Here is a 14,408-nt window from a genome sequence, read left to right as displayed (position 1 = left end):
TGAATAAGCATGGCAAACGTGCATACCACATGGGGATCTGTGCATACAGGGGGAACTCTGTTCTCCCATAGCGTCTGTGCTCCTGACTGCATGTACCTGCTTCTACAGACATACCAGCTCTCAATCATTATGTGTCCTTGTCTGCACTTACACCCTGGGTGTGCAGCTGTGTGCATGAGCCGGCCGGTGCTCACATCTCTGTGTGTGGCTGCACCCAAAGGACTCCCCTGCACTCAGGGCAGTGCACACATGTCTTTTCTGTGGTGCAGAGCCAGACAACACAGTGGTCATGGTGCAGCCTAGGCCTTGGAGGTCAATCTGGCCACAAATTCAGCACTCACTGCATGGTGGGAGGGGCTGGTGAGCAGCATGGATAACACAGGCCAGAGAAAGCAAGGCTGCTGCCCGCAGCTCTGGAGACTGCAGAGCCTGCAGGACACACAGAGGGAGAAGAGACTGCTTAAAGCTGACCCAGGGATCCCGGGGAACAGGTGCAGCCTGGGGCTACTCCACCGCTCCCATTCCAAGCCTGCACTCCTGGAATGCAGAGCCTCAGATGGGGAAGGCTGCCCCACAGGTGCACAGGCCCCGAAGCAAGAGTGTGGGAGGGGCCAGCATAGAAGTGAAGAGGAGCTTCCAGTCTGAAGAATCACCAACAGCTTAGGCAGGACCAGTGCTGCACAGCCTCCCTCCTGGCTGAGGAGCAGCTCGGCCTGGCTCTCGTGTCTCAGGCTCAGTCACCAGAGCAGGAGACTCAGGAGGGAGGCGGAGGCTCCTATGAGATCAGCTAGTGAGCAGGTGAGCTGGTGGGTGGGTGAACAGCACCCACCACATCCCAGCTGGCTTGGCCCTCAGAGTGCTTCACAAAGCCCAGCCTAGTTCTCAGTGGTTCACAGGGCCAGTACCTGCTGGCTCCCGTCACCAGCCAGGGCTCAGAGCAGCTGAAAGAGTGTAGGATCCATCTCAGCCTGGATCCTAGAGGACAGTGGAGCAGCGGGAGAGGGGCACTCTGAAGGCCTGGCCATGGGTAGAATGGCTGCTCAGGGACAGGAGGGTACTTTGCCTGCAGCCACCTGGGAAGGAGAGGTCACACTCTTGTGATTACAGCTTTTAGATTAGCCCTTCTAATCCCCAATCCAAAACGTTAGTACCAAGATCCTACTGAGTTAGATCACTCTCAAATCTGGAACCCCAGTGGGCTCTAAGAGAAGGATTGGGCCCCATGGGTCACGTGGATGGCCCGGGGTTTCCCCTTTGCACACCAATGTTAAGGTTATCCCGTCTGCGATGCTGCCCAGAATCCTGGGTATGTTTCCCTGCAAAGGCTAGAGAGGGCTGTCTGGTTCCAGGGCACGCAGCAGGGAAGCCTCTTCTAGCCAACTGTGAGTCCCGTGGGTGCTACCCTGCCTTTCAGCCCAGGCTGCCTAGGGTTGGCTTAGCTTCTGTGGGAAACACTGTCTCTGGCTCTGGTTAGCCCACCATTTCATCAGGAGTGAGCACCTGAGGCTGTGCTCCATCAGACGTAGGAAGGGGAGGCCATCCCTCCCCTTCATCTCTAGTGAGCCCCAAGAATAACAGCTTCTCTGGGGGTCCGATCACAACACTGTGGTCAGAACCACCCATCCAGACCCTTGGCATCAGAGGCAGCTCGGAGGGGTGGGTGGGGGCGTATCTGAGGATAATGAAGTTGGGAAAGTCAACTCGAGGTTGTTCAGATGGGCCCACAGGAGGGCATGAGCATGGACACATCACAGAGAATGCTACCGTGGGGGCGCTCCCCCAGCACTCCTGGAAAGGAAGCCAGAGGTGCCGTCAGAGACTGGTCACCGGCAGCTTTAACCAGAGTTTGTGGGACCGTGCGGTTTTCCCTCAACCAGCTCGCTTACAGCCCTACTCTGTACTCACCCGCACTATCTGTGCCTTTGACTGTGGGGCTGTCTCGCTGGACTGAGTGGAGATACAAGCTGCAGAGGGAAGAGTTGCAAAGATATCGGTGCCCAACTGCTTCACCTTTCAAAAAAGAAACGGGCCCCGGTAGCCCAAGGACACGCTACAGTTGAAGCTAAGATCTGGATACCCACCTAGTCCTTAGACGAAGAAGCCTGCTCAAGGCAGGACCCGCTTTTGCTGCTCTCTAGTGGTCATAGGGTAAACTGCAGTCTGGCAGCCCAGGCTTACGTGATGTGTTGGCTTCCTTTGTCTCTTCCTGGGAAAACTCACCTCAGTTCTGTCCTAGGGTCCGATCTCCTTCCTACTTCCCACTCTGAAATGTCCTCACCCAAGGTTGCTCCCCTAGGGCGGGAAGATGGACCAGGTTAGAGCTGCTGCTGAGTGCGCATTACCTTCAGGCCTCAAAGGGTCCTCCACAGCCGCAGCTGGGCAGGTCCTCACCCCTCATCCCCTCCGACCCTCTTGTTTTTGACATGGCTTTCTCGAAACCCTCCCTGTCCTAGGCCTCCTGGATGGTCCTCCTACCTCCCTGGTTGGTCCTTCTTGGCTGTCTCTGGTCTTCCAGGTCTCTTTGTCCCTGCCTGTGGGGGTTTCCTTAGCCCATGGCCTCCTGTTCTTGCTTGTATGGAAGCTTGGTCCCCGCGCAGCCAGGGGTCACATGGAACTTTCAGACCAGGAGCACCAAAGATGGCAGTGTCTAAGATCTGGTCCATTTGGTGAGACACAGGTTTGTGTAGCACATGTGTGGGGTGGGATGAGTACCATCCATCTTCGGTTCTTAGGGCCCTCAGGGACCCTACCTCAGTGGCTCCTCACTGTCTTCAGCCACCTGTCCGTAGATGTCGAAGTCATACATGACTTTTTTCCTGATGTCACTGCCTTCCAGACAAAACCTGTATTAGTCACCCTATATCATTGTAACAAGTTACCTGAAAAATAAAGACACTTCATGGAGGATGGATTCGTTTTGGCACATAGTTTCAGTCTGTGGGCCTGAGGCAGAGCTGAAACATTATGATGGAAGGCTGCTCACTTCATGGTGAAGGCAGCAGGGAGGCAGAAGGGACCAGGGACCAGCGACCCCCATGACCAGCTCTAGCCAACTATGCGCTAGCTTAGACCAGCCCACTTAACCAGCTTAATACAGCCACATTTACATAAATTCACTGGTGCCGTTAGCACCCTCATGACTGATCGCCTCTCAAAGCCAGAGACCCCATCTTCAACCCAGAGCTCCTGTAGGAGGCACCTCATATCCAAACCACACCACCCTGGACGTCTCCTGGCTCTTGGGCTCGGCAGTGCCAGACCAGACACACTGTCCCCCACCCTGTAGTCCTTCAGCTTCCCGTCTCCAAGGCCGATCCCTCCCCAAGGCTGGGAGGTCAATTTTCTCCACAACTACGAAACTGGGAATCTCCTAGACATCCATCTCTCACCCTCACCCCGATCCGCATCACTGCTTCCCTCCGAGCTGTCCTGCCTCTCATCTCCTCAAGCCATTTGACCCTCTCTTGTCCACAGACCCCCTGTTGCTCCCAGGGTAAGTGCGTGCTCCCTGTGGTGGCCTTCGAGATGTCCAGAGGTAGCCTCCTTCCTGGCATCCAAGGTTACCTCATGCTCCAGGTGCTGAGATGGCTGCTGAAGAAACACAGTGGGAGAGCGGCTGGGCTGAGGTGGAGATAAAGGAGGGCTGGACGTGACCCCTGATCTTGTCCATTCTACCACAGAAGGCCCAGCTTTTCTGCCTCCCAGGACAGGAGTTCCTGTGCTCTCCCAACCGCTGAATGGGTCTTGCTATGAGCAAGTTCTGTACCTGGGGGACGGCAATAGGGAATTGGAATGAGAGGAACAGATGTTGCCTTTAGGGACACTTAAATACTTGATCCCTTCTGAGCCCTATCTATGGAAGTCCTATTTCTCTGACTCCGGGTACCTGTGGGCGGAACACAGCAGAACTCCAGAATAACCACCAGGGGGCAGTGCTGTCCCACTCATGGCCTGGGAAGGCCGTCTTTGTGTCTGGACACTGAGGTCTTTTGAGGAGAAGTTAGGTGTGTGTGTGAGAGAGAGAGAGAGAGAGAGAGAGAGAGAGAGAGAGAGAGAGAGAGAGAGAGAGAGAGAGAGAGAGAGAGAGAGAGAGAGAGAGAGAGAGAGAGAGAGAGAGAGAGAGAGAGAGAGAGAGAGAGAGAGAGAGAGAGAGAGAGAGAGAGAGACTTTGTGTGTGACATTGTGTGTCTCCTGGCAGGTTGGAGTGTTTGTGGTGCCCATTTTTGCTCACATCAGTGCCTCCCAATCTAGTCATTTTGTGGACTTCTGGGCAGGAAGGCAGGATGGAGAGCCTGGACCACCATAATTTTTAGTGTCCACCTCTGTTACACAGACTGCACATGACCAGGAGAGTTATGAATTCTGCTCAACACAAAATTATAAGCGTCTTTAAAACATTAAGAAAGAGTTTGAGAAGTGGTTGCTCTAATTTTTTTTATTCTGTAGCTCAGTTGTATGATTTTGTGCATGAACTTTGTTGATGACAGTATTACATGGTGGTGCCAAGCAGATGGACAGCTGGAGAGACGGCTTGATAGTAAGAGTGCATACTGCTCTCTCAGGGATCTGGGCTTGGATTCCGATCCCAACGCCCACACCAGGTGGCTCGAAGACAGCCTGTGACTCTCGTTCCAAGAGACTGGGTGCCCTCTGACCTCGCTGAGCAGCTGAACACATGCAATGTGTATACACTCAAGAAGGTACACACAAACACACATAAACAAAAATAGTGTTTTACAGGGGGTGGAGCCTGAGACTGAAGCTCAGTTGGTGACGTGCTTACTTGATATGAGCATGGTGGCACATACTTCTAACTCCAGCTCTCAGGAGGTAGAGATAAGACGATCTGAAACTCTAGGCCATCCCCAGCTACACAAGGAGTTTAAGCTAGCCTGGGCAAAGGAAAAGTTGGACACATCTGATTGAGCCTTACTGACTACATCCAGGCCTCCTGCACATTGTCAACCAGAGCAACGACCTTGAGAAGGACCAGTGGTTCTTGTCACTGGCCAGAATCCAGGCTGACCTGGCTGATGGGACCCATATAGGCTGGAGGTTCAAGGCACTCTCTCCCAGTCTCACACCCATTAGGGCCGCCAACACCCAACAACGCAGATGATGGGTTAGCAAATCCCACAAGGCAGAGGATTGTTTTGTTTTTTTTTTTTTTCCCAGCCCTGACCCCCACACCAGGACCTTTGGTGACTCAGCCAGCCTTGGGAGCTTCTCAGGTCAGACCTGAGGAAAGGAGGTCAGTTGCTATGCTAGTAGCTATATCAGGACGTGCTTGGAAGCAGGGTGCTCCTGGGAGAGAGCTGTCTCCTGCCTGGGAAGAGAAGGGTGAGTTAGCTGTGCCGGGAAGGGCAGCTGCAGGCCAGCAGTGTAGGGCACAGGACAGAGAGGGACCTCTGAAGCCTTGGGATGTGCCTCATGGGGGAGGGCAGTGCAACAGCGACTCCCTTCCTGCCCCTGCTCACTCCTACGGCCTAGAATCCCTGAGCCCAGGGAATTTCTGCAGCTGGGACAGGGAGGAGAAATGACTGACATTCCTTTGCGTGTTCCACATTCTATTTACTCATTCTTCTGGTGCTAGGGGCGGCCCCCGGGGTCTGGTGCATGCGAAGCATGAGCTCTACCACTGGGCTACATCCCAGCCTGGGTTCACGTCCTATACCTGGGGGAGGCACACACGGAGTTGGGGAGCTGAAAAGAGTCAGAAAGTGTGTGGTGCGCGGAAAAAGGGAAAAGGAGAGGGAGAAGGAGAGACCCCAAGAGTCGGGGACAGGGGAAGGGCGGGAGGGGGGTGCCCGGAGGAGGGGGCAGGGAGAACTTTCTTGGCCTCCCTCTCTGCGCCCTCGCGGGCAATCAGGCCGGCAGGAGGCAGGTGGTCCGGGCAGACAATGGCGCGGAGGAGTGCGGAACCTGGGACTAAATTTGGCGTTGCCTTTGCAGGGCTCGGGGCCGCCCGTTCATCTCCATGCAAAGGAGAGACGAAATGAATATGCAGCGCGGGCTGTAATTGGGCCGCCGCGGCCGCCGCCGCCGCCGCCGCACTATAATTTTCCAAACAGGATCTTGCAATCAGGGCCTTATTCATTAGCGCATAAACAATTTTGTTTCTCGGCACTCGAATCTGTCAATCATGCAGAGAGGGAACATCTTGGCCGAAGGCGCGGGCCGTCGCGCGCGCTCCTACGCGCGCCCCCTCGAGCGCCGCCAAGTGGCTTTGTGCCCGGGAGCCCTTGGGTGCTGGGATGAAGGGGGAAGGGGGCTAGCTGCAGGGTCCACTGTCAGCACGCATTTGGGAAATCCACCGACACGCCATTGAATCTGCCTCTGACCCCCAGCCTTGTCCTAGGGCCATCCTGGCTCCTCTTTCCAAGCCTCAGTTTCCCCCTAGAGCAGCTTCGGAGAGAATAAAAATGGTTACAGCTTTTGTTGCTGAAGCTCCAGGAGCTGGAGAATGCTCCCCAGCCATCTAGTTTTGGGTTTTTTGTTTTTTCTTTTGTTTTTTTGTTTTTGTTTTTTATCAAAAAGGGTGTCAGGGACCCTGCAAAGGACCCTTCATCCCAGCATCGCCATCAAGACAGCCTTCTGGGATACTGTATGCCTTTGACAGCTCAAGGGATTCTGGGAAAGCTGAGCCCTGTCCTGGGCTCCCCACAAAGGGGCATACTTGCATGTGGTGGTGGTGGTGGTGGGAACAAAGGGGGTCTCTGCTTGCTGGCAGTTCAGCCTGCCCCGGGGCACTTGTAATTCTACAAGTTGGTGTGTGCCGTGGGCAGGGCTCTGTGCCTGGGGTGGCTGTGCTTGTGTGCGCATGACTAAGTCTGTCCACACAAGCCCAGGTGCAGACAAGCTTGTGGGAAGCCTACAGTGGTGGCTGGAGCTGCCAAGCTGTGGCTCAGGGATGGGAATCCAGGCTGTGGGAGCACTGGAGACAGAACCTTTGGGGTCCAGGAGATCCAATGGGAACCATGTGTGGAGGAGACCCCAATAATGGCAGGCTGTTTCTCTCGAGACAGATGACAGCTCTGTTGCCTTTGCCTCCTTGTCTACCCCGTCCCAGGGCTGCCAGCCTGGCTTTGCCCTCCTGGCAGGTTCCTCAGTAGGGAAGACTCTCTCTTCCAGCCTTTCACTTCTTCCCTTGGAGGGTGCTGATTCAGCCCCTGCTGTCCTAGCTACGGAGAGAGTTGTCTGGAACGCCAGGGTCAAACGCTCTGATCAACCCAATTTTACATGGAGCACAAGTCAGAGCTTCAGACCCATTGCCTAGATGGAGACACAGAGGCCTGGGACAGGAAACCAGAAAAAGACTGGCTAGAGGTGCTCCTGAGAGTGAGGGGCAGAGGCAGGGTTTTGAAGTCATATCTAGCCTCAAAGCTGAGAATCAGGGCCTGACTCCCCCAAACAGACAGACAGACAGACAGACAGACACACACACACACACACACACACACACACACACACACACACACACTCTAGACCAAGTCTTCAGGCTACCCAACAGCGGGGCAGCAGACTATGGAGGCACTCACAACCCCATACTGTCTCCACCTCCCGTTTCTTCTGCTCTGTCTCTCTTCCCCACCCCCACCAAGTCCCCACTTGAAGAGACAAAGAATTTGAGGATGTGCCGGCAGCCAAATGACAGGCCATCAGTCTCTGCCCAGACACTCTCTTCACAGTTCTAGCCCAGCCCGGATGCCACTCCACCCGATGGTCACCCCCAGCACCGGGCCAGGAAGGGAGGTGGCCTAGGGAAGGGGCTGCAGTGGAAGGCACGGAGTCCGGAAGCCCAGAGGAACAGTCTTCAACCTGTGGATCCGGCCACGCCTGGCCCGCAGCCTCCTGGCCCCTGCCAATGTCCCTGTATGCACGATGCATGCTGACCCCAGCCCATGAGGGACAGGCTATTTGTACTGTGACCTCTGGAGACAAATCATCACCTTCACATGCTAGGCTGAAGACAGATGCGATGCCTCTGGACAGGGAAGCCAAGGTTAAAAGCTACATGGCTATTTCCTGGCTGGAGCGTGTCATCAAGTTTCTCTGTGACTTGGGTTCCTCGTCTGTGAAGAAGAGCTATTTAATTTACTTGGCACGGTAAGACAAAAGAGATCCTAAAGGAAGACACTCCCTCCCGAACCACAGGCCCCAGACACACATCCCAGAGTTTCACTCATGAGAAGCCCCTGCTGGAGGCAACCAAGTCAGAGTCAGGGTTCCAATGTAAAACATAGAGTTGGTGGTACATTTTAGAAAATGGATCTTTTCCCAAAGCCTTGTGCCACCCTTTCTAACACGCCATGTGCCTTTGTGCCCATCATGTGGCCAGTGGGGAGATAGGCTAGTTTGCCCATTTTATCAAGATAACTTTGAAACTTAGAAGGTCGGGTCATCTTCCCCAAGGTCGCAGGGCTTGAACACGTGGCCTCACACGGCGATCCCGGGCCCTGCTTCCACCCCTGTGTTACGTCACTGATGGGTAGTAGATGCCACCAGGTCTCTGACCTCCTCCCTTGGAGTTTTACTCACATCTTGGTTACTCATGTAACGCAGAGCAATAAAAGATTGTGTGACCCCAGAAAGACACTCACCTTCTCTGGGCATCCGCCTCTTCACCTGAGAATGACTACTCTCAGGGCTGAGTTCTAACCTCAGTACCTAACTGTACCCCCAGCTGCATGATGGATGGAGACAGGAGGATCCCTTGGGACTTGTTGCACAGTTAGTCTAGTTGAATTAGTAAGCTCTAGATTCAGTGAGAGAGAGATCCAGTCTCAAAAATAAAGTTGATGAAGCTCAGCCCTACACGAGACTTTTCTACCACTGCTTCCAAGGCTCCAGGAACACTGGAAGGGGCAGAAGGCAAGAACTGGCAGATAGGGAGAGAGGCTGTGAAACGCCACCTTCTGAACACACAGCCATCGCAGTCATGAACTTTCAACAGCCTTGGATTGCACTGGATCTGCACAAGAATGGCTCCATCCCAGCAAGCATGGGGGAGGAGTTACCCACCCTCACTGCTGATAGATTCAAGGAATGTGACAATCGTGGCTTTCAGTTGTCCACGAGTGAGCCCACCAGGCTCAGTGGGTGGTCTCAACCTAATGGCCACACAGGCAGCCCTGGCTAAGCTGAATGAGTCACAAAACCAAACCAAAAGTCAGGAGTCTGAGGAGGAGACAGGTGGGAAGGTGAGGTAGCAGTGCAGGGAGGAAAGAGTGAGTGGGGGAGAGTGAGCAGAATGCAGTGTGTACATGTGTGCAATTGTCAAAGAGCCAAATTAATGAAAACATGATAAAGCAGAGGGCGAGAGAGGATCTGCTGTCTACCTTTAGCACCCACACATGAGTATGCACACCTGTGTACTTCAACAACAACAACACACACACACATATCAAACAAATCCTGTGTTTATTACTGTAGCCCAGCATGTACATGGTACTGTGTACCATGCCTCATACACAGTAGAGGTTCAATGGAAGTCTATCATACAAACAGATGGATGAGGAATGAACCGAAGAAAGCAACAGGGCAGGGGACCGAGGGGCTCATAGGCCCTGGCATCGCCTTCTCTCCACCTCCCCATCCCCAGCCAGGCTGGTGTCCCTGGGGCCCCAACCAGAGCCTCATTGCAGGTGGATGGGCTCCAGCACCTACCTGTGCTGTCTGATATGGTGGCACTGATCATGTGGCCTCCAGCCCTTGGCCAGTGACTGCTCCAAACTGGGATGTGCTGCACAGCACACACACACAATTTTGCCAAGACTTTGTACCCAAAAAGAGGAAGGTGAACTAGTTCCTGGATGATTCCTGTTGATAACCTGTTGAGGTCATCATGTGGCTGTGTGGGATGAAGTAAAATACGTTGCCAACCCTACCTCATCTGATTCTTTATCCCTTTCTCTTTATAGTGCTTTACAGGAAGACCATGTTAATGCCCCACCAACAAGCTGCATCCCTAGCCTCCCTAGAATATGTAGGCTGCTGTGTATACTTGCCCCTGAGGTCTGCACTGTGTTTTTATCAGAAGTTCCTCATTCACCTAAAACCATCCTTTGTGGCCCTCCCAATGTACTCAGGTCCAGGACAACCCATGGTCTCTGCCTCAGTCTCCCTCTCCAGCCCCCCACTTCTGTCCTGCCAGGAATCACCTGATCTCCTCTGAGTGGGGCCAAAACTATCAGTTCACGAGTATTGGAGGCCTTGGACATCCATCTCCCATCTGACTGAGGCCTTCACCTTAGTCCTGCCAATCACTTTCTGTGTCATGTCTCTGCATCTCCTCTTTCTACTCTCCACCCCCCTCACCCAGGCCTCATTCATTCACCCAGGAAACTGATATCCCAGGCTCTTCTTGGAGCTTAGTAAGAACCTCAGTGGAAAAAAAGCCATCAACTCCTCTGCTCTTGTGAGCTCGCATCCTAAAGGGAAAGAGAGGCAAGAGACTAGCGTTTGGAGCAACAAATGACCTTTATTAGAAGGGCAAACACTGATAGGAACAAGGCTGAACCAGGCAGTAACACCATCACTTACACTGGTCCCCCTGCCTTCAGGCTCGCCCCTTTGACTCATCCTTTGTGAGCAGTTGGGGGGAATCTCATGTCCTGCCAGGCCACCTCACTGATTCAAAGCCCTCCCTGATTCCCTAATACCTCTAGGTTTAGGGACAAGTTCTTTAGCGAAGCCTGCAAAACCAGGCATGACCCCAGGCTCTGCCAACTTTCTTCTTCGTCTGGCACTTCCCTGGCCTGCTCTCTAGCGCCCCCCGGCGTTGATTTGTTCTCATCCCAAAGCGCTTCTGTGTGGCCCGGGAGCTTTGCGCCCAGCTACGTTCGCCCCGGCTGTACACCTGCAGCCACCGTGGCTCACACACGCGTGTGCCGACTTTCTGTGAGCAGGCAAGCCACGTTTCCACGAATCGTTTCCCTCTAGGAGAGACCTAGTTGGCCTCAGTGGCTGCCCAGGTATGTCTGATTTTCCAGAGCCTCAGCGGGAACAGGCTCTGTGATTCAGGAAGTTGCCATGGCAACCGCCAGGCCCTCGTGCCATCTCCTGTAATCAGCGCTGGGACCCGGACACCCGCTGGGCTTCCTGGAGATTCGTTCCCTTCGGTGGGAGGCTGGGAGGAGGGGGTATGGGGAAGCCTTTTAGCTCTTCCCCTCTCTTCCTGCCTGTCCTGCCTCCCCTCCCTCCCCATGGCAGGGCTGAAAACTGGTAGTTGAAAAACGACTGCTCTGGACTTGAAGCAGGGACGGAAGTTCTGGTTCCCCATAAGTCGCCACACCTGGCGAGGTCTTGGGTAAAGATCATCTCTTCCTCTCTCTGAACCTCCATTTTCTCACCCCTGAGATGTTTCCTGACTGGGTCTCTGTAGAGGCTCAGGCAATGGCATTCCTTGTATCAAGTGCTCAGCTAATTGTCTGTAGATTGGATGGATGGTGTAGGACAAATCCTTGCCTTCACAACAGGTGGATGGTTTAATCTCGGCCTGGCAGAAGGAGAGCTTCAAGTCAGAGAGGTAGAGAAAAAGGCCAAGGTCAGCTGCATGAACACAGATGCTGAATGGCCAGGAGAGGAAGGTAAGGAGGGACAGACAGCATGTGGAACCAGCCAACAGGTGGCCCAGCCTCCCTTCGGTTCCCTGGATCTCTAGCCTTAGGGAGCTAGGGATCAAGGGAGCAGAGAGGGGGCTCTCACATCCCGGGACCTTCAAGTCAGAGGAAGCCTGTCTTGTCCAGAGGGAAGGTGTACCTACCATCACTGGGCCTCACATACCTGGTGCCCCAGACCAGAGGAGCCTGGGTTGTGGTTCCTATTCTAGACCCAGCCAAGCTTTCCGTGGCTGTAACCCTGGGCAACAGGGACCTGCAAGTGCCAGGCTCAGACCTCTGCTGCAGTGTGATGGGTCCTGGGCTGTAACCCTGAGCAATGGGGACCTGCAAGTGTGACAAGTGCCAGGCCCAGACTTCTGCTGCTATGTGGTGGGTCCTATTTCATACCTGCTCAGGAAGGTTCACTAACAACATTTATCTTTATTCTCCACCCAGAGCCTTGGGCTTCTGAATCAGGATTCCACAATGTCCGGTTCTCCATCTCCCTCCAATTCTTACCTGGGTGTGGAAAAAGAAATTGTATGTTGGTACATATCTAGTGTCCCATGACCCCATTTAATCCCCGAAACTGCCAAGGAGCATTTACAGCCTGCGTCTCATAGGAGAGGGACAAAAGCTCCAAGAGACAGTGATTTACTCAAGGTCATATGGCTAAGAGAGAGGGTCTGGATTTGAACCCAAGTCTCACTGACTCTAGAGCCCAGTAGAGACACCCCCACCCCCCACTCCCTACCCCCTCAACCCCACTCCCCCCACCCTCCGAGTTCTGCCTTACATAGTGACTTGTCTCGATCTTGATGAAGCCCCTCCTTTGGGGACTCGGACATTGTTTCTTTTTCAGATCCAACAGGAGTCCTTTGAAGAGACCCAGAACAGCCCTGGCTCATATGTTCTGCCCCTGCACAGATGGGGAGCCCCCAGGGGCCAGGCTTGGCATCCAGAATTAAGGGTGCATTGGTGTCTGGCCATCAGGCAAAGAAGGCACTGTCCACCCAGCAAGACCCCAGAGCCACAGCTCTCACAGAAAAGAAAACCCCTGGGGCTTGTGGATGCTTCTAGGGCAGGAAGGCCTGCTGGTCAGTGCTGGAAGAGTTTGGAACTGGCTGGCAGACACAGGGTGGGGGCTGAATGGCCTGGCCAAGTCGAGGGTCAAGCTGCCTTGGCCAGGCTCCCATCTCCAGCCCCAGGGCCAGCTTGTGAGGTGGAGCTGAAACATTCAGGCAGTTTCCTCTCCTTTGTTGGGAGTGATGTCGCCCATTTCCTGGATGTCCAAGAACCCGGCTTCAAACAATGGTGCTGTCAGGAAGCCAGGAAGGGGCTGCTGCCCTGTGCTTGGTCCTGCCCATCCCTCCCCACCTCCTGAGACCTGGCCAGGCCATCCTTTATGCTTATCTCTTAGTCCGGTGTCCTGCTCTGCCACCAGCACGACTGTGCTCCTGTGGACCGGCCGCCTTACTCTGCTTCCCATCTGAAGATGGGGGCACATCCTCACCTAGCAGAACTTCTGTGACCGTTAGGGACAGGAACAGGAATAGCAAAAGCAGCTAACTCACTGGGCTCAGGTAACAGATGCTCTGGAAACTTGCCTTTTTGCAGTCATTCAGAAAATTCCAGCCAGCTCTAAATGGCAGGAATTGTCAAGGTTACTAATTACCAACTATGTCCATGTGATCACCTATATATGCTATATGTGAAGACTGATTCAGACTTATAGCTTAAGGCTCAAACACAATTGGTGGTTGGCTTTAATTATCAACTCCATACAACCCAGAGTCACCTGGGGAGAACAGTCTTAATGAGGGTTGTCTACACCAGCTTGGCCTGCGGGCAGCTCAGTCCACTGTGGGCAGTTTCATTCCCTGAACTGGGTAAGAACGGGAAAACTGAGCTGAGAAGTAAGCAAGCAAGCGAACAAGCGATTCTCTCTGCTCTTGACTGTGGGTGTCCAGCGAGCTCCTGCCACTGTGCCGCCCGGCGAGGAATTACAAACTGAAACAAACCCTTTCTTTCTAAGTTGTTTTTTGTCAGGCTGTTTCATCACAACAACAGAAATGAAAAAGGACAAATGAAATCTGACACTGAATGGTAGCATGTAACCTGGGACAATGATGTGGTCTGTCTGAGATTCATTTTCTCCATCTGTAAAATAGGGTAAAAATACTACCTATGTTAGGTGTCACTGTGAGAAATAGACAATGTAAGCCACTTGGTTCAGTGCCTGGCCAAAAAGTAGGTGCCCAGCAAATGCCAGCAACCATGAGCATCACCAAAACATTGTTGTTATTATTGTGTCCACGGTGCCTTTACAATTCCCCTCTCTGGTCTTTGCTCCCAGGGACCCCCTGCCTCCAAGCCTTCTCTCTCTGTTGCCCAGGCCTCCTGTCACAAAATTATCTAGCCACAGCCCACAGGTTGTCCAACGTGAGGGAAGCAGAACCTAGGCTCAACCCTAATGTCACTACAAATAGACCCTTTTCCATCTTGGGGGCTCACCTCCCCCACCGTAAAACAAAGGGAGTTACTGGCCTCTCCCGGTTCCCCCACACTGCTGTTTGTGGAACACGAACTTGCCAGTGAGTGGAAGCCTACACCCAGCATTAGAGGGCGTCTGTGTCCCCAGCTCCCCAACAGACTGGAGTCCTCCCCGAAAGAGGGGAGGGGCACAAGTGGTTCAAGCTGTCTCCCGGCTTGGAAGCGGGGTGGGTGCTTTTGTCAAGAAACATGGCCTTTTCATTAACGCCATTGTCCACCAATTAGGCCAGCACTGACTCACAGGGAGCTCAGTGC

General features: G+C 53.7%; 1 long non-coding RNA gene across 1 annotated transcript; it reads left to right on the top strand.

The window, feature by feature from the left end:
- Positions 1 to 11,075: 11,075 nt before the first annotated feature.
- LOC121828565 (uncharacterized) lies at positions 11,076 to 13,620 on the top strand. Its single transcript, XR_006070963.2, has 3 exons — positions 11,076 to 11,308; positions 11,478 to 11,588; positions 12,463 to 13,620. It is a non-coding gene; the product is annotated as an uncharacterized LOC121828565 (long non-coding RNA).
- The last annotated feature ends 788 nt before the right edge of the window (positions 13,621 to 14,408 follow it).

The sequence above is a fragment of the Peromyscus maniculatus genome, chromosome 4 (assembly GCF_049852395.1).
Source record: "Peromyscus maniculatus bairdii isolate BWxNUB_F1_BW_parent chromosome 4, HU_Pman_BW_mat_3.1, whole genome shotgun sequence".
NCBI classification, from domain to species: Eukaryota; Metazoa; Chordata; class Mammalia; order Rodentia; family Cricetidae; genus Peromyscus; species Peromyscus maniculatus.
This window is presented reverse-complemented; position numbering and strand designations above follow the sequence as displayed.